Source organism: Lipophrys pholis (genome assembly GCF_963383615.2).
Source record: "Lipophrys pholis genome assembly, chromosome: 6".
NCBI classification, from domain to species: Eukaryota; Metazoa; Chordata; class Actinopteri; order Blenniiformes; family Blenniidae; genus Lipophrys; species Lipophrys pholis.
The window spans coordinates 10,554,184-10,575,787 of NC_137629.1; positions in this window are offsets into that span (position 1 = coordinate 10,554,184).

Sequence of the window (21,604 nt, forward strand, 5' to 3'; positions counted from 1 at the left end):
ATTGATATCACTCAGTGCTCAGTGTTTGTTTTTGAACCTAACAGACAGTAATCAAACAAGACTATGCAAATGAATGAGACAGTAATCTCAAGAAGAAACTCAAGGAGAGGATGATGCACAATGACGCCATGTGGGCATCTGATCAAGCCGTTGATTCAGAAGCAGCCTGATGTCTCTGATGGTGGGGTTCTGCCTCAGGAATGTAGGGAGATGCTAAGGTAAGTGTTTTTCCAACAGTAATCTTTTGGTGCATGTAGAAGGAAAAGCATTATTTTTGGGAGATTGACAAGCTCCATTAATGTAAACTGTTAAAAAAAAATATATAAGGGAACACTAAAATTACACATCCTAGATCTCAATGAAAGATTGCAGTTGAAAGTCTTTATTCAATATATAGTAGAGTGCGTTGAGAACAAAATAACAAAAATGATCAATGTACATCAAAATTATCCCATGGAGGTCTGGATTTGGAATCATATTCAGGCCCGCTCTGGGGGGGTGGCTTCTCTGCATTCTCCATCTGGTGCTTTCTGGGCTGGGGCATGGCTCTCTGGGGTGGTTTGCTGGGGCCTCCCCGGGTCTGGGGGGCTGCCGGCCGCCAGGGTGGCGATGTCCGGGCCTGATGGCCTCGGGCCCCGGGGTGTCGCTACGGGCCCCCCCACAGAAGTTCCGGCCACACCCAGTAGACAAACCACACACACACACACACACACACACACACACACACACACACACACACACACACACACACACACACACACACACACACACACACACACACACTTCCACTCCTCATGAGATGTGTTGCTGATGTTGCTTGTTTTCAACTTTCAAAAGCTTCTTTGTTAATTCATTTTCCTGCTTGAAAATCATGTTACTGTCTTGATCAGGGGTCCTCAATAGGCGGCATACGGGCCACATGCGGCCCGATGGAGCCAACTGTCTGGTCTGCGCCGGCCCATGAGCAGCACATCAACTGAAATAAAGTGGAATTCGTGGGTAAAAATGTGCTGCTCGAACTTGTTTGGACCTCATCCCACACCATAGTCGGAGCCGACGTCTGTGCGTGTCTGACGTAATCACGTCAACGTGCTCTCTCCTTGGATGTCCACGGATTTCAATTTCACGACCCGCAAAGTAAGTCAAAATTAAACAAAGAAACAACCTGAGCTTCAACGTGAAAAGTGCAAAGTCGACCAGGAAAAGCTTCAGTTGAACTCTGACTGGACTGAACAGGTCAGTTTTATATTACCGGCCCATGCTTGTTCTGCAGCAGACCGGAGCTGTGTGCTGCAGCGGGCTGCTGTGTGCCGTTGTGTATCGTGTTTTTCTATCATTTATCTGTCAGGAATGTGGCAAATCGGGAGAATTTGTTATATTCAGTTGTGGATTTTGCTGTAAAAGATGTGTCCAGCCGCCAGAGCGCACTGCGCATGAGATGAAATGAGAATCACCATCTCAGGTGCGTCTTGTGTAGGCGCCGGGTAAGTCAGATCAGCAACTGAGTATAAAAACATATGACTCCACACACCTCAGTTATTCTACCAACAGCTACTGAACAGTTCACACACTCCAGATCGCTCAACATTCAGAGAAATTTCATGAAGTAGATCAGAGAGGAGGATGCTGCAGGGAGCGAATGCTGTCACGATGTATAACACATCAACACACATCACTACTAATCCACACGCTCAGTTACAAACTTCAACAATACAAGTGATTCTTGATATTCTTGGAAGATTTATTGGAGCCAAAAATCTTTCCAGGAATGTCAGGCCCATTTAAGAACTATATTCGGATCCATTACGTCACATAAAGAATGTCAGGAATGTGGCAGGAATAATGGAAAATGATACTGGTAACTGTCAGATAACACTGCAACAAGAAGAGTGGAGAATTTAGTGGAGGAGTGTTCTTCACCTCTGATCAGTGACTTAAAGAAACAGAATCCAGAAACAGACTTTCTGATGCAACATACATCAGAGGGATTTCCTCATCCCATCACTTTTCTCACTGATTGGTCAGTGAATTCATTCATTTTTGGTTATTTGGCATCTAACTGGTGTATTATAACAGAAATTACAAAAATAGTAGTAATAAGTTCATTTATATAGCAATTTTTATACTTCAAATACAACAGACCAGAATTAAAAACAAATGGATGAAATGAGAGAACAGAAACCAAAGCAGCACTGAAACAACAATTATGGTATTTAAAAAGTAACAAACTGCAAATCTCTCCCGTATTTCTCTCTGTGTGTGTAAATAATTAGATAGTTGAGTCCTTTTTATGTGACCCTCAACACATGTTTTTAAAATCCCAGGCTTCAATTATTACTACAACCACCTTGACTACTACTACTACTACTATAATAACAATGATGATAACAATAATAACAGTAATAATGGTAGCTAACAGTAGCTAACATTTGCAATCCAAACAACTTTTACTAACATCGTGCAAAAAACCTGCGATGGTTTCGGTCCTTGGTTTGGCATGCTGGTCAGATTTTGGGCCTCGGGGGGAAATAATTGAGGACCCCTGGTCTAGATAGAGCTTCTCAGACTGGTTTAATCTTGAAAATCTTGTTACTGTCTTGTGAGAAGGTGATATTCCCTTGTCACTGTAAACTCACCGCACGCACTTCCTGCACCTGCCCGTCAGACTTTTCCTGGGCTGAGCGCACGCCGCTAGAGGAGCTGTATTCAGCCATCACACGGCAGATGGCTAATGTATACCGGACCGGACGAGGGAACCGGACGAGGGTTTAATTTTGGCCACTAGTGCTGAGATGTCTTCAAGACACATAAGATTAAAGGAGGACCAAACATGCAGGGGAGTTTCAACATGGCCTGGACTGCAGAAGGATGGTGGTGCGATTTGATCTTTTATGTCCCTGATCTTGTCCACAAAGAAGTTTAAGAAGTCATTGCTGTCTCCCTCACAAAGCACAGGAGCAGCCGAAATTGCAGGGGACACAATAGAACTTGTGACCCCACCGCAACGGCACGACCCTTAAACTCCAGACTGAGATTGGTTCATCATCAGACCAACGCTCATCATAGACTTTTCTTAGTATTTGTACTTATCTCGCCTGTCTGCCACTCTGTCTCTCCCTCTTCTATTCCTCTCTCTCCCTGTCCTATCCCATGTACTTTCTCCCCCCAAACGGTCAAGGCGGATGGCCGTCCTTCCAGAGTCTAGGGTCCGCCCCACGGTTTCTTCCTGAAGAGGGAGTTCTTATGAACTTTTCTCCATGTGAGGGAGTTTTTCCTGGCCACTGTTGCTTGTTACATCTGCTTGCTTTGGAAGGGTTTTGTTGGGTTCTGTTGTTCTCTATCATTGTAAGAGCGCTTCGAGATGTTTGTTGATGTGATTTAGCGCTTTACAAATAAAATTGAATTGAATTGAATTGAACTTGTGGTGTCAAACAACACTTTGGGATTCTTTTTGTTGCAAGCTATCAGTTTAGCAAAGTAGTTGGATCTTGCCTCCTTAATTGTTTTATTTAAGTAGGACATTAGATCCCTGAGATGTAGTCTGTGAACTTCAGGTTTAGTGGATTTCCAAAGGCGCTCGATTTTGCGACATTCTCTTCTCTGGTTCAATATATTTTCATTGAGCCAGAGACATGGCAGCTTTCTGGAGGCATGGTTAGATTTTAGTGGTGCCACTTTGTCTAAGATAGAGCCACAGTGTGAATTGAAACGATGCATTACACCAGGGGTTCTCAATTCCGGGCCTCGAGGGCCGGTGTCCTGCATGTTTTAGCTTTCTCCCAGCTTCAGCACGCCTCCATCTGATGTTGATGTCATTATCTGGCTTGTAAAAAAAGCCAAGTAACGAGGCCCTTATTGCATTCAGGTGTGTTGCAACTGGGAGAAACCTAAAACATGCAGGACACCGGCCCTCGAGGCCCGGAATTGAGAACCCCTGCATTACACCATCAACATCATCATATTGACTCAAGTCACAGGGGTCAAACATAGGACAGAATTTCTTAGCTGTGGTCACTATGATGATCCTCCTTTCTGACCTTGTAGGGACAGGCCTTGGCTCAGGAGGAATATTCTGTTCAAAAGACACACAGCTATGGTTGCTCAGGTGGACATGCACATTTCCAACATGTAGGCCAAGTGAGACCACCAGGTCCAGAGTATGACCTTTGCTGTGGGTGGGGCCTGTCGCATGTTGCTTGAAATTAAAATGATTTAGTCATAGATAAAAGTTCAGCTTTTGGGCGAGATGAGCGATCGTCAACATGCAAATTAAAATCTCAGAGGATTAAAACTTTTCCCAGTTTTATAATGGACTATAAAAAGTTGTAAAAATCCTTTAAGAAGATTCCAGCAGGGCCAGAAGGGCTGTAGATTAAGAAACAATGAAACGCGTTGGAGGAGCAAAGTTTTATCTTTTGCAACTCAAAGGAGGAGAAATGGTCAGTGATCAACATTCTGCATGTGTATCTATCCGGGTACACAGCAGCAAGATCACCTCCATGATGACAGGGGTGGGGCAGACCAAGAACTAAGCACCCTCCAAAATGAATAAACTCCCCATCTCTCTGCCACGTCGCCATGAGAAATAGTATGTCCAACTTTACACTTGTGAATTTTACGGGTCCCAAAACTTGTGACCACAATAACAAAGAGATTTTGGGTTCAATGCCTCCCTGGAAAACAGGTAAATGCTTAAAGAATTGGAGACGCGAACCGTTCATTTCCTTCCCAAAAGTTCTTCTCTTTTATTCAACAAACTTATAAAATCCTTAAACATCAAATTCACAACTCTTGTGCATAACATATGTATCTGTGTTCCAGTCTCCGTGTGTTTCAGTCACAGTATTTAGTCCACATAACGTGCTACAATATGGTTTTAAGAATCATCAGTTTCTCCACAGACATTAACCTTGTCAAAAATAAATGTTGAAAGTGTAATTCAGTATCTACTGACTACCAATAGTGCAATTCAGGCAACAAATCCATATATAAAGTGCATTTCAGTGGTCTAAATCTGATTTCAGTATAAAACAATAAACACATGACATAGAAAAACACTGATAAACTCAACATATTCATTAAATACTAAACCACAAAAATATAACATTAATCCCTTAAGTCTTTAATCTAAACATGACTTGGAAACTGTTTAATCTATTACAAAAAAAAATTACTTATGCAAACATTTCTTAAACTTTTCACAAATTTATCAAACATTCAGGATTTCAGAGTGTCATATGCTGCTGATTTAATGTCTAAATTCATGTCAATATATACAGGAGACTGCACAAATATACACACAGTAAACTCATGGTGCAGGATGTCTGCCATGTTGTAAAATGACGCAGCACGCACACTCAGGCTGCTGCACTGCGGGCTGAACTCCGCTCGTTTACTCATCAATTACACTGAAACACACCCCCAAACCACGTTTCACTCGCAATACAAAACACGGAGCTTTCTACCATGGTTCTATGTAAGTTTCAGAGGGTACTGACCTGGAGAACACAGGTAAATGCTTGAAGAATTGGAGACGCGAACCGTTCATTTCCTTCCCAAAGGTTCTTCTGAGGAGGTGGGTGGAAACCCACAGCGAGGAGGACCCTGGGCAAACAAAACCTGAGAACATTGGTTCTGCTCTCTTTCGTCCTATTAAACTGAGCATTTAACTACTGTAATTGCGAAAAAAAATACTATGTGTTTTATCTCACTCAGCGAATGTCTTTTTTGTATTTACAAAAAAAATAAAGTGCTTAATAATATATTGTATATACATTAACATAAATGGGATTACACATTTTGAGTGTATCATATGAACAGTTCGTTAAGGGAGAACGATTTATTTGCAATAGAACGAGCATTCAAAAGACCAATACGACTCGATGGTGTCGACGTCGCTGTGCTCATGTCAGCTGCGCGCAATGGGATTGGCCGCAACCACCTCCCACAGTCACGTGGCGTCCAGCTGTATCGGTGGCTGTGGGTCACTTGTTTGTCCATCAATGACAACACGGAAGTCCAGGATTGTCCCGATAACCCGGCGGCTCTACCTGATGACCAGGGCTGCAGCTCCAGACTGTAGGGAATCGGCAGCGGGGGAGTGTTTCCAAACACATCCCGCTGGAGATGGACCGGGCGCAGTCCACGCTGCTCGCTTGGCCTTAACCTGGATGCCGGTCCTGCAGCCTCTTCTCCTCGCTGTCTTCTTGGGATTACCTGGGACTCGTAGCAGCAACAGGTATTCTGGGGAGGTGGGCATAACGTGACATAACGATTGCTTTTTTGTCGTAGCGCTGGGGCATACTGATCAGGGCCCGGTTGTTCAATACTCGGTTATTTTAACCACTGGTTAAGCCCTAACCACCTTCACCCAACTGTCATTAGTGAAGGTAAATATCAGTGAGACGTCTTTCGCATGAGAATACTACATTTTTCACCCGCTGTTAGCTAACTCACCGTTAAATATGCTTTGTTTGAAACATGGTTAGTCATCCTGTTAGCTAACGTCATCGACAAAGTTAACAGTAATCTTAATAATGAACATCATAGCGGCTCATGGAGCAGCTATGATCAACTTTAAGAGTACTGAGGTGTACAAGTATCTACATAGTAGAAAGGTTAGCCTTGTCCTGTCATCCAGAGATGAAGAATTCACTGCTTTTGAAGGCAGACGCGAGTCCCAGGTAGTCAGCTAACGCGAGCCACCATGCTAACCACTCGGAGTGGGTGAAGCAGAGCAAACTGCTGTTCCTGCAGCTTCAATATTGTGGAAGGTTTGGATCTCATTATATGAAATAAACTGAGATGAAATCCTTTCAAACGAGTTATTCTTTATTACAACTATGAGTTTACCAAATGAGTTGTGGATAACTCTGCACCACTCATCTTCTCCATCAGAGATTATGTTACTTTAAATGTTACACAGTCCTGCACAAATCCACAGGTCGTATGCTGCTCCACAACTGTCTCTCCTCTTTATCTTTAGAATGATGTTTGAACTGCTTCTTCGTTATCCAGTTGTTATGACAGCTCCGCATGGAGTACGGAGCCCAGAGTGGCCATAGAGATAAAACATAATAACATGTGGGAACGAGATAATAAGTCGTTACCTCAAATCAATAAAGCAAGGGAATGAGATAATTTAATTCGTGGCCACCAAATTCTTTACTCATGGTCACGAATTAATTACCTTGAGTAAAATTTTAGTGATGGCGGAGCCGCCAAAAAGTGATTCCCTGCCAAAAATGGATTACCGTCCACGGAAGCGCACACTGACTGGCTGTCGCCAGTCACTGGGGATGTCTGTTCTGTTCCACCTGCTTATATTAGGATTTACAGCCATATTGTACAAATATACTAAACTGTATGTACATGGTCACAACTAAGTTGTGTCTCCGCAACGCAGAGACAGTGAAGAGAGAAGAGAGATGATTGGGGGGGGGGGGGGGGGGGGGGGGGGGGGTGAACATACTTGTTAGTGCGACATATATTATTTGCAGTTCTCACACTGATCCAAATACTTTACAACTGTTAATACATTAAACCAGCCTGAGCAGCTCATCCAGACAGTAACATGACTTTCAAGCAGGAACATGAATTAAAAAAGAAGCAACAACAAAAGAAGAACATGATTTTGAAAGTTGAGCAAACGATGACAGAAAACAAGCAACTTCAGCAACACATCTCATGAGGAGTGGAAATGTGTGTGTGTGTGTGTGTGGGTGTGTGTGGTTTGTCCACTGGGTGTGGCCGGAACTGTTTTAGGGAGGCCCCAGCGAACAACCCCAGAGAGCCACGCCCCCACCCAGAAAGCACCAGATGAAGAGTGCAGAGAGGAATCCCCCCCAGGCAAGAGGAGCCCACGGGAGAAGGATAAAGGGTGCAGGGCCCCAGGCCTCGACCCAAGCCGCCAAGCCGAGACCGGCCCCCGGGCTGAGCGGGCCGGGAGCCCCCCCAATCCTAGCGGCGAAGCCCGCTGCACCCCTGGGAGCCAGTCTCCCCACCACCCCCCCCCCAACCTGGCAGGGTAGAGAAGGCCCCAGCCGCCGCGCCCCGGACCAGCTCCTCCCCCAGACCAGGAAGAGCGAAGGCTCAGCCCGGCCAGGTCGGAGGACAGCCAACCTCCCACCCCAGGGGCCTTGTATCCCACCCCCCACGTTCCCACCCCCTGATCTTGATAGACACCCCCACCCCCGACCCCGACCCCGACACAGACACAGACACAGACACACGCTCACACTCACACTCACACATTTGGGGGGAGGGTGATGCATCTTGCCCCCCAGGCCGGCATCCGGGTCCCACCAGGCCACTGCGAGATCCCAGCCTCCACTAATCCAACCCCGAATGGGGAAGGCACAACACACCCCAGCCCCCCCGTGAGCACAAGGCCTGAGCGAGCGCGCCCCCTGCATACACATATACAGTTTGGTTTGTGTATATGTAGCCGGAGGCTATTTTCCTCCAGGCCACTAAGGGCGCTGTGAGCAGGGTGGGTTCCGGGATGGCTGGGCGGTGAACAGCGCCCTTTAAAATGCGGTGTGCACCAGTGGCACACACGTCTCTGCAACACCTCATGCGCCGAGAGCACTGTTGCCAATTGGGCGACTTTCTCACTAAATCTGGCGACTTTTCAGGTCCTGTTGGCGACTTCTTTTGTGAAAAGCGACTAGCGACAAATCTAGCGACTTTTTCTGGTGTTATTGGCGACTTTCTAGTGTGTTTGGCGACTCTGACGTGAAAGCATGTACTGTTCTGCAGTCACTGTTGTCAACGAGCAGCGGGTCCTGCTGTGAGCCCCTCCTCCTTCCCGAAGCATTCACAGACCTGGGGTCAGTCTGACAGTCCCTCCCTCCTGCAGCAGTCCCAGCTGCAGTCAGACAGAGGAGACCCTCATCACACTGCATCCACAGAGAATGAACCATGCAAGGCCGCCGCTGGTTCACTGAGCGGCAAGTAAATATATGTTTTTTCAATCACACTAAAACAGATGCAATAAATCACTGTATTTGACTCGCACAGTCTCAGTCACTTACTCACCGAGCCAGAGTGTGTGCCTCTCTGTGACATAAGCTATCTAATCATGTCTCAGTCAAAACTCTACCCTCAAAAATACAGAAAGGAGTGGGAATCAAACACAGAATTTAAAAGCTGGTTGAAGCTGTTTATTGGAGACAATACACGGGCATTCTGCCTCTATTGTAAGGCTGATTTCTGCGCCAAACTATCAGATATAAAAAAACACATGACAACTCAGAAACATACCCAAAAGGCAAAGCCTCATAACAGTTCCACCCAAAGCAAGCTGCCATTCTTCAATAAAAAACAGACTCTATCTATTGCTGAACACTGCTCCATGCTGGCATGTGATCACATTGGGGAAGCATGTAAAGCTGCATTCTCAGACTCCACTGCTGCTACTCACTTCAAAATGTACAGGACAGCGTGGACTGAAATGATTAATGGTGTTCTAGCCCCGTACTTTCTAAAGAAGTTGGTTGCAGATGTGGGTCGCCAGAGATTCAGAGTCCTCCTGTCAGGATTCGGTGGTGCGGTCCTGGTAGTTTTATGTTTTGTGTTCTGTTTGTTTTGGTGGGTGTTGTCTTTCTGTTCTGTGTGTGGTGTTCCTTCCTCCCCCTCACATTTGGACACCAAAGCAGGTGCAGCCGTGGTAGAGGATAAATCGTTTCACCTGTGGCTCGTCAGCGGCTCCGCCCTTAAAAGCCTGGAGCTGCCAGTTGGTTGTCGCCAGTCCGTACTCCTGTGAGGATAGTCGTTTTTGCCAGCCCTGTCTTCAGAGTTTTTTCCCCTGGTGATGATCCCTGAGCTCGCAACAGTTCCTGTTTCCCTGCGGACTCCCGGTCTTCGCCATCCTCTCCCATCCTGCACCGTGGAGAAGCTTCTCAGCGGTGGTAGTCTGGGAGCTGAAGGATCCCCCAATAAACTTTTGAGTTTTTTCACTTTCAAGTCTGTTCAACGTTGTCTCGCGTGTTCTGCATCTTGGGTCTGTCCCACCCCAGAATCATGACACCTCCTTGATGAGTCTGCAGATGTGTTTCTAAATCCCTGGAGGTTGTAATAAGGTATTTTATTTATTTCAATGACAAAAATAAAAAACAAAACATGACAATCAGCAGCAGAAAGCTCATTTACAGTTCCTAACATTTTCAGGACTTTTTTAAAATTTACTTTGTCTCTTCCACAACGTTATTCCTCTTTCCTACAGCGTGCCTTACAATTACATGCCAATCTCCAATTAAGCAAATTAGGTGATGACATCATTTAGCGACTTCTAGCTACTTTGAGGACAGCCAATAGCTACGTTCCTTACTGAGGAGTTGGTAACACTGGCCGAGAGCCACCGTGCACAACGAGCAGCTTCTGTCCAGTACTGGATCGCCATCAAGGCGCACACTCTCCGTCCATAGAGTAAGTGTTCTGCCGTCTTTTCTTTGTGTCAGCGCGGTAACGCGTACGTTTGATCACGCGTTCTCTGCCTTTTCAGCACGGCCGCTGCTGGGCCGGGGAGGTGGAGCGACTTCATAAAGTTCCGAGGTGTGTTACTGCTGCCTGCTCAGTTGCACTTTCTGCACGCGCTCTGCCTGTTGCTGCGACTCAGCTTCTGACTGATAAACATGAGCGCTGCTTCCAGGTGTGTGTGTTTAAGCTGCACGCCAAGGATTACATCCTCCAGTGGCCGAGGGACAACTGTGCATGGTATGTATCTAGTTTTGTTACAGCCCTATGGGTTAGTTTTTGTTATTTGACTTAACTTCATGTTTGTGTTCTTTAGCAGGCCAGTGTGGTGTTAAACCTGCCACTGACGTCACTCCTGGAGATACGCTGCTGTTTTGGTTCTTCGGAGCGGTCGGATGTCCTGGCTGATTTAATTATTCTGTTTATTCATTGATTCAATTATTTTGATTTCAGTTCTTTTGATTATTTTCCTTGTTTCCCTTTTTTTAAGCGAGTCAATTCGTTGATTCGGTTCTTTTTAGTTTGGTTCTTTTCGTTTGTTTGGTTTAATGGTTCTTTTGTTGTGCTTTTGTTCATAATCCTGCTTCCAGCATCTGGCTTGGACATTGTCTTGATCCGGCACAGGAGAATGCTGCTTGGGCCTGCTCCAACCGCAATCAGGCCCAGATTTTTAAGCTTGTGTTCTCGTTTATTCTGTTATTTAGGATTTAATTGATTACTTTTCTTTTGTGTCGTTTTTCTTGTTACTGTATTTGTGCAATTGTTTCTTATTTTTTGGGGTCGTTTTAATAGATTTGCCGGTCCACAACAGTTTTGTAATGCTCTTGGGCGTGTTTTAGTATATGTTTCTTAGTCACCAGGTGCTGTGGGCTGAATGCGGCAGTTTCCTCCCTGGTGGTGGTGCAGTCCTCACAGTCTATCATTTTTGCAGTGTCACGGGTGATTTCAGTTGAGGACCCCTGTCTCTTTGGTTGCCCTGCCGCATGGTAAGCCCCAGCCCTGACTTATTCCTTCCCTTTTTGCCGATCATATTGTATAATATCAATGTAACTAACTTCACTTCCAGGTCTTGCATCACGTTATGACTGCAGGCTGAGGTCTGTATGAGGCTGCGTTTCGCTGTGCTGTGAGACGCTCCACGGTACTTCTTTATAGTGAAGCCATACTTTTGGTTCATCGGCAACTACAAAACAAACTACATACAACTGTATATGAAAGCTTGGATAAATTCTTTCTTTGCCATAAAATGAGGCTTTTAATGGCTTCATGTGAAAGATAATTTTTGTTTTTGATCAGCGTATGTTTACGTAGGTTGCTATTGGAAACGTCTGAAGAGTTGCATTCTATCATTGTATACCTCCATTCCTCCATGTTGAAGCATTTGATTCAGACACGTTCAGTAATAAAGTGAAAGGAGCAGAAATTCACAATGTAATGCCAAAATGTTGAAAAATAAGCCCCAAACTCATTTATTTATGGTAAAGAGGGAATACATGATTCGGAGCTGCTGAGAATTAGATCCTCTCGTTTTGGACCAATGTGAGTTTAACATGTCTGTATTTCACATGCTTTAGTTAGAAAACACCAATATCTAATGTGGTCCGCATTATTTGATCTCAAAGCTCCACAACAGCAAATATGACAGGGATGGAGGCGACATTGGTGAAAAAATATAATACGAGGGAACAAGATAGTAAGTCGTCTCAAGGTATTATTTTGAAGTTACTACTTATTATCTCATTCCCACGTGTTATTATTTTTCTCTCTATGGCCACTCCGTGGCTCCGTTAAGGTGTAACTCTTCTTTAGAGTATTGACTTATATCAAAGTTAAGTCCACAGTACACCATGTCCTTCCTTTGCTGAGTCGACATCATGAATGCAGTGTCAGCAGTGAACGCCAAAGTAAGAGTTAACCACGCTGTTAAAAAGTTAGCGACGGTCCAGTTAACCTTAAAGGGGACATATCATGCTAAATCCACTTTTTTAGCCCTTAAATGCATGTTGTTGTATATTTAGAGTGTTTAGAAGTACAGAAAAGTTCAAAGTAGTCTCTTCAGGTGCTCCGTTGATATCTTTATATTCTGTTTTGGTCATATTTTGCGATCGGTTTCAATTTTTCTATTCTCTATTACGTTTTTTGAACAATGACGTCACAGTATTCTCAGCGGAACTGCCAAATTAGGACATCGACATTTCGAGCAATCCGCCATTTTTGTTTCTCGCTGCGATTTTGTAGTCCAACCGAAGTTACGAGAGGATAAGTCGAAATGTTCGGTTGTTGGATGTAGTAACCCACAAGCTTCGTTACACCGTCTCCCAGCATCAGAACCTTTTCGAAGTGCCTGGTTGAGTTTTATTTTTCACAGAAATGTACCCACATCTCTGGGTAAGGTCATTTTTGTGTGCGCGAATCACTTTAAGGACGACTGCTTCAGCAACCTCCGCCAGTATAAAGAAGGATTTGCCGAAAGACTTGGTCTGATTGAGCGGCCAGTTCCTTCTATCTATGGAGACGACGAACAGAGCACTTCGGTAAGCTGTATATAACGCTAAAAAGTGTGATGATAAGACGTCCCTGTCATTGTTTTGTTAGCATTAGCAGTTGCACCGTCTTCATATGTTAGCGCTGTGTGCTCGTTTTAGATTATAATGTAACTTCTGTGTTAAATAGTCGTTGTAATACAGGCAGTATTGTAGTAGTGGGCATGGATGGAGAAGTTAGTGTAAATATAGTAACACACCATTGCGTTACATCCATATGAAGACGTTGTTCTTCAGGTGCATCATCGTCATTTTCATCTCGCTCCGCCGGGTCCGTCTCTGGCTCCAACATGTATGGCTGGATGGACAAATCTTCCGTTGTTGACATTTTGTAAATAATGTGTGAATATAAAGTTTCTGCGCCGCTAGATAATTGTATCTGTTCTATCAAACTACAAAGATGGCCGAACAGGGTGACGTTGAACCGAGTGTCACCTCTGCAACCTGGAGAGGAGGCGGGGTATGAAGTGTCTCATTTGCATTTGAAGAGACCGCCCCAAAACGAGTTGCTCTCAGAAGCGCATCAGAAAAGGGGTTGAAAAGGGGCCTGTGGAGCTATAATAATGAGGAATTCAGACCCAAGCATTGCAGTTCCGCGTTGTATAGACCACAACTGTATGATTTATATGTAAAAAGGAAGGATTTAAAAGCATGATATGTCTCCTTTAAAGTCAAGATAGCACCTGGTTAAAGTTAATCGAGTTTTGAACAATAAGATAACATTGCTGGTAAAGTTAAAGGTCGGTTAAATGTATTTAACGGCTGGTTAAAAGATAACCGAGTTTTGAACAACCGGACCCAGATTTAGGGTATATCCACACAACGAAAAAACAATGGCCATTTTCCAATACCCATACTGTCCATACTTGTGCTCTTGTGTACTCGTGAAACGTCATCAGTGGGAGACCAAGTACTGTTCCAATTCTTAGGCCGTTTCTCACCGAGTACACATGGAATACCCGGATGTATCCTCGCTCTGCCCACTTTTTCGAGGATTCATCGAAACGGACCTGTGCAGTCTTGGGAAGCCAATTTACCCATAATGCATTTGGCAAGAGAAGCCGGAGGAGATCGTGGAGGAGGAAACACACAATGGTGCGTAAAAATCTGAAATATTAGCGTCATTGTTTAACAGAGTGCAGTTTTAAGAGTGTTTTAGGCGAGAATATAGTTGTTTAAAATGTTGTTATGAGGTTGATATTTCAAGATCACGCTGACTTAAACATTTGTTCTGGCGTTTTCATGAGATCTAAATGTTTTGGTGTAAATCTAACAGTGTTCATGTACATTTAAATTTGCTGCTGAGGGGAAAGATCATGTTTAAAACTATTTAACTTGACTGAGAGGTGAAGATACTACTGGCCATAGTGTTTTGTCTCAATTGCACTGAAGTGTTCTACCCATTATACTGGAGGTTCTACTGGAGGTTCTCCTGGTTCTACTGGAGGATGCTATGGATTCAAACTAACACCATGCACTATTTGAATCCAGGACTACTGAGAAACCTGAAGCCTGATCCAGTGGAGAAGAGGAACTCCTCCAGATGAGGATGGGAGTGAGGATTGTTTTTGATGCTTGAATTATTACATGTATATATTTTATTCATACATTTGTTAATAACTTATTGAATTGGTAGTGTGTCATTCTTTTTGTTCTATGTTCTCCTCATAGACCTCATAACTGTTGAAATTCCTCCGAGACAATTTCTTCTTTAAAGCAACATTACATTGTTTATCAAATAACACAGAGAAATGTTAAGTTCTATATTTTACAGTCATATACAATCATTTACAGTCTGTCGATCTCTCTGTTGATCTCTCTGTCTTTATCCATCTATCTCCATATATTTACACATGACTAGAGAACATGACTAGAGAACATGACCACATGAGGAGAGCTTCCTGTCTAGATGTGGTTCTGCTCTCTGAGGCCTGCAGGTCGTTCTTCAGGAGCAGGTAGCTGGACTGTGAGTCTCACTCGCACATCACTTCCTGCCATGTCCCTCTGGGCGCCCTCAGTGTCACCTGGTCATCTCCATCATCATCCCTGGACCTTCCTCCTCCTCCTCCCTGGACCTTCCCTCTCCTCCCTGGACCTCCCTCTCCACCTCCATGATGTCACCCGATGCCACACAGACAACACTCAGACAGCAACCAGAGGACGTCTCTCCAGGCTCTCAGAAAGATGGAGCACCAGCAGGTTTGACCTGGTGTCTGTTGGGTTTCAACCTGCCGGTCAGTTAAAATTCACATGAAAACATTTGATATATTTTGATGTAATCATGAATCAGAATTCATCGTGTACCTTCGTGTTCATGATTTTTATTATTGAAATAAAGCAGGTTGCCATTCCAGTGATATAATAACAACTGTGCACTGCAGGCATGGATATTGTACTTCCTCCATCACCCAGCAGAAAGTACTTGGTGGATACAGTACTTCCTTTGTCACCCAGCAGAAAGTACCCAGCTGATACCAGTACTTGCTGGTACATAGAGGATCTGTGCAGGACAAGAGCATCCTGCACAGATCCCCAGTTTCCAATGTACACATCAATAAACCTCATATATTATAGACTCTGTTTTGACGACAGGAAGATGCAGGAAAGATTCTACCTTGCTGACATGTTTCAGCTGCATCTGTAGTCTTCCTCAGAGCGTCATCTGGTTGTGATGACATGTCGGTCTTTATCAGGTGACCGGCCAGATGAGGCTCTGAGGAAGATGCAGCTGAAACATGTCAGCAAGGTAGAATCTTCCCTGCATCTACCTGTCGTTAAAAAATACTCTATAATATATGAGGTTAGAAAGAACTTTAGAATTTTATATAATGTTTCTAACTTGTGTTGTTACTGTTGTAGGTTCCGCTGACGTTTATTAAATAAAATTTCCTTTATCTTCTGCTTGATATCTATCTTTGCTCGACAGTGTAAGCGATGTGTGTATTTATGTATTTACTCTCACACAATATAAGCCATTTATGTATTTATTCTAAAGAGAAATTACAGCTAATGATTGGAGTGCTTAACTGTAGGATGTGTATTAGACAAATGTAATACAGTACATATTAATGACATGACCAGAAGGATGACAACAAGCAGGAGGTATGTGAAAAGCTGGTTACTTCATTTAATAAACATCAGGGATCTTCAGTAAAACAGTAAAATAATTGTTTATATTAGTAGGACATTTCTCATCAGCTACTTTCATTGTTACTGAACTTCAAGGAGATGAAGAGTAAAATAAAGGCTGTATAGGAGGTAGAAGTAATAGTAACACTGTCCTATACACAGAACTATACACTGTACTTTATACAGTACTGTAAATTGTACTATACACGGTACAATACACTACTATACACAGCATGTATGCAACAGAAAAGGTACTATTTTACAATAATGTTCTAAAATTTAGATCATCATATGAAATATCATGTACAAATCACCTTCCTGCTGAACCTGAGAGACAACAGGTTCCTCCTCCTCCTCCTCCTCCTCCTCCTCAGCTTCAGGGTCCATCATCCAGCCATGACAGCCACCGCGTCATCAAGTACTCGTGTTCCAATTCTCCTTTAACGCCGATGCGTCCTCGTAAATTTGCATTTCCGCACTTCCGAGGACACCTTGCAAGTAGTTACTCGTGACGTAGGCGAGTACACACTGGCGCTCTAAGAATTGGAAAATGACCAGAGTTTGTTCTCCCTGGCCTTCTCCCAAAAAAATCCGTCCACACCTCACTATGAACACGGCTCAACATGAGGCTTCAGGGCATGTAGTACACATGCCAGGCCTTTAGGGGTGCTGTGACTCACCAAACACAACAAAAATGCAGAAGAAGACACACACATAGAAATTTAGAAGTAGACTTCTGCACATAAACCACTATATAAGTCTAGTTTTATAGGTCTATGGTCCCGCTCCGCCTGCTTCTGCAGCTCGACCGGAGCTTGTAGTCCGTGATTGTTGTCGTTCTTAGGTGACGTTGCGGACCGCGGTGGGGGAAGAGGGGGCGATTATGTCATCTTTTTTTCCACGGATGATCGTCTTTGCTGACTTTGTCGTCCACACCCCGGGGGGTTCGACGGCACAAGCCGGGGTTTTAGAATTTACCCACTCTCAGACCCGTGTTCAAAAAACCCCGTCTTCGGGCTCCTAAAACACCGTCTCATGTGGATGATAGGCCAAAAACAGCTCGTTTAGGTTAACCAGTTTCCTGGTGTGGACGGCCCCTTAGAAGTCTACGGATATTGTTGTTGGAACGTCGGCCTTTAATGAATCCGGTCTGATCATTATGAATGATTGATGGAATTATTGTTTCCAGTCGAGAGGCTAGTGCCTTAGAAATAATCTTTATGTCAGTGTTAGTGATAGTGGGCGAATAGAAACAAAAATTTCATTATTAACCACATAATTTGAAATGTTGTTCAACATTAATATTGTCAAGGTCCGAGGAGAACCCAGAAGCAAACTCGCATACAAAGACTAGAGTTTGCAGGGTTTATTGAAAAGACAAGGTGGCGTTCAAGAAGGCGGTCCAGGTCCAGGCAGAGGTTGGTACACGGGAGAAATCCAAACACATGGGAGTGCACAGGGAGAGGGCTGGGGTCATGAAAATGGAGCAACAATGACGATTGAGCACAGAGACATGAAGGAACGGGGTTCAAATACATGGAGAGGGAAGTCACAGGTGAGACCAATCAAGCTGATCAAACATGCGCGGAGGAGGAGTACACAGGAAGGGCAGACAGATTTAGTGACAGAGTAAAACCGAGTAAGAGATGCGGACTTGACGGACACACATACAGACACACGGACCCTTACAAATTGAATTTGTAATTTTTTTAAGCAAATAATCACGACAGTCAGTACTTTGTCATTTATTGTTTCATGTAGTTATATATACAGGTACATCTCAAAAAAATTTGAATATCATGAAAATGTGTAATATTTCTTGTCACTCATTTCAGAAAGTCAAAACCATATATGAAATAGGCTCATGACAGAGTGAAATATTTCAAGCCTTTATTTCTTGAAATTGTGATGATTATGGCTTACAATGAAAACCCAAAATTCAGTGTCTCAGAAAATTTGAATATTACATAAGACCAGGGAGCCCCCACCCCACCCAACGGCCAGACAGCCGAGTCTAAGACCCGCAGGGCCCAGTGCGAGCTCGGCTGGAGGCCATTGGTTAGGGCACCCCCCCTCACTCACTCACACGCACGCACGCACGCACACACGCACACAGACAGACAGACACACACACACACACACCCTCCCATATATCAGGCCCCGGAGGTCACTCTCAGTCAACTGTCCATCCAGAACCCGGAGCCCCTCCGTCCCCCGCTCCCCCCGATCCGGAAGCGAGGCAGACCCGGAGCGCGGCAGCAGGGGCCAACCTGCCCCACCGGGGGAGGGGCGCAGAGGGAGGACCCACCCCCAGTGCCGCAGCGGGCACCCCCACCAGAAAGGGGGAGGTCCCACACCCCCAGGGCCCGGACGCCCCATCGCTAACCCCCCCCAGCCGACGGCCCAGCCGGGGCCCGACGCCCACCCCGATGTGGACTCAAATTGTGTCAAAAGATCTTTCCTACAAGCAGACATTCTCTCCAATGTGATGTGGTCTAGAAGTAAATTTTTAAATAACTTTATATTCAGATTACTTTTGGATTTCCAGTTCATGAGGATTGCCTTTTTTGCGAAGCTTAGGGAAACCAGGAGCACGCAGGACTCATTTTTTTCTCTTTTAATTTCTGTGAGATCTCCTAACAAGCAAAGTGAAGGTGAGACTGGAATAGGGTGGCCCAGGCATGACGATAAATCTTCACAAATCTTTTGCCAGAACGTTTGGACTGGCGTACACAGCCAAAGTGTGTGTAAATAGGTATCAGGGAGATCACCTGGGCAGTTTGAACATATGTTAGTGGGAGTGAGCCCCATCTTGAACATCCTTTGTCCTGTGTAATGAACTCTATGAAGGACCTTGTATTGTATGAGCTGTATATTGGGGTTTTTGCTCATTTTGAATGTATTTGTACAGATTTCTGACCAAAATGTTGGGTCTCTGTTGATGTTGAGATCTTCTTCCCATTTGAAGGTGGGAAGGGATATTGAGATATTTGAACCTGACAGGATTGAGATCATTTTAGAAAGTGGTTTAGGAGCTGAGATCTTCAGGAGATTTGTCACTGTCTGAGGTAAGTTCATGTTAATCTGTTCTAGTTTGAACTTAGTTTGTATTATTGACTTACACTGAAGATACTCCGGATAGTTGTTTTGACTGATACCATATGTTTCTATTAGCTCATTAAATGGAATAAAAGAGTTATTGGAGATAAGTTGGTCTAAGTGTCTTATTCCTTTATTTTGCCATCTTCGGAAGTTTATTGGTTTCTTTCTTTGCAGGATGTCGGGATTGTTCCAGATGGGTGTGAGTTTGCAGGGAATGAGTGAAGATCCATTCATTTTAAGAAATTCCCATCAAGCTATCAGAGATATGTTTATATTGATGCTTTTAAAGCAGCTGTGTTTTTTGATGACAGGACTGAAGAAGGGAAGAGCTCTGATTTGGAGATCTTCACAGAATGTTTTTTCAACGTCTAGCCAGCCTTCATCTATTGTTTTCTGATTAATCCATTTTACAACATAAAGTAATGTATTGGCCAGATAATAATTATAAAAGTTTGGGAGTTCTAAGCCACCTTGGTCCTTGTTGTTATGTAGTGTTTTTAAACTTATACGTGATGGTTTGTTTTTCCATAAGAATTTTGAGACATGAGAATTAAGAGTGTTAAACCAGGTTTTTGGTGGTTTTGTTGGGAATATGTAGTTAATTTTAAGCAGGACCATCATTTTGATTGTTGCTACTCTCCCGATAAGTGAAATTGGGAGTGTCCTCCATCGAGTGAGGTCCTCTTCTATTGTTTTAATAAGGGGGGTGTAGTTTAAGTGTACCAAGTCTGAGAGTTTGGTTGAGACGTTAATGCCGAGGTATTTGATGTTCCCTGGTTTTAGTGGGGTGTTAGGTGTGTGCTGAAATGTAGAGTTGATAGGCAAGACGACTGATTTATTCCAATTTATAGAATATTCTGAGATTGAGGAGAACCTGTCTATTAACCATATTGTTTCTGGAAGAGAGGTCTGTGTGTTTTGCAGGAAAAGTAGCACATCATCTGCATAGAGACATATTTTATGTGTTACATTTGCTGTTCGTATTCCTTTTATGTTATTGTTCTGTCTGATGGCTGCTGCTAGTGGTTCGATAAAAAATGCAAAGAGAGATGGTGAGAGTGGACACCCCTGTCTGGTGCCTCTCTCAAGATTGAACCTTGAGGACATTTGGTCATTGGCTTTAACATAGGCACTGGGTGAGGTATACAGTATTTTCTCTCCTTTTTATCCAGGAGAGGTAATTTTCTCTAAATCCAAATGTCCGTAGTGTAGCGAGTAGAAATTTCCAATTTACCCTATCAAAGGCTTTTTCATCATCTAAGGAGGTGATAATGGCTTTTTGTTTATTGTGGTGGCAGTGGTCTAGAAGATTAATTAATCTCCGTGTATTGTTAGTGGAGTGTCGTCCTTTAATAAACCCAGTTTGATCTGGGTGTATGATGTGGGGTGTGATTTTTTCCAGTCTGCTTGCTAATGTTTTACTAATTATTTTAAGATCTACATTGATTAGTGATATCGGCCGATTGCTAGATGGTAGTGTGGGATCTTTATCCGGTTTTAGAAGAAGACTGATATTTGCACAGTTCATATGTTGGGGGAGAGTTGAAGATTTTTTAATTTCCTCAATTATTCTGAAAAAAATAGGTGAGAGTAAAGACCATAATTCTTTGTAAAATTCAGTGGGGTATCCATCAGGTCCTGGAGCTTTACCATCAGGCATGTGCTGGAGAGCTTCCTGCAGTTCTTCAACTGAGATGCGAGCTTCGAGACCTGGGATCTGTTCTTCTTTTAATTTTGGGAGGTCAACTGTGCTCAGAAAGCTCTCTATTTCAGATTGTGAAGGGTGAATTTGTGAAGAGTAAAGTTTTTTGTAAAATTCTCTGAAGGTATTGTTTATTTCTTGTGGGTTAAAAGTGATTTTACCAGTTTGAGTTTGGACTGAGGGGATTGTACATTTTTCTTTATTTCGTTTTAACTGATTGGCTAAAAGTTTGCTGGATTTATTACCATGTTCAAAGTTCTCCCAGCGTAGTCTCTGCAGTTGAAATTGTGTTTTATGTTCAATTATTTTGTTCAACTCTATTTTTAATTTTCTTAGTTCCATTAATAGGCGGTCGTCTTTGCAGGCAGCATGAGCTGTCTCCATGGTTTTGATTTTATCTTCCAGTTCTTTCTCCTTTATTTTTTCCCTTTTGGTCTTGTATGAGGAGTAAGAAATGATTTTGCCTCTCATGACAACTTTAGCTGTCTCCCAGAGGACACAGGGAGAGACAGTAGGTAGGCCATTTGTTTCTAAAAAGATTGTCCATTGTTTTTTAAAGAATGTGAGGAAGTCTGGATCCTTAAGCAGTGACGTGTTAAATCTCCACTGTCTAATAGGAGGGGTGATTGTTCTATTAGTAACTGTCATAGTG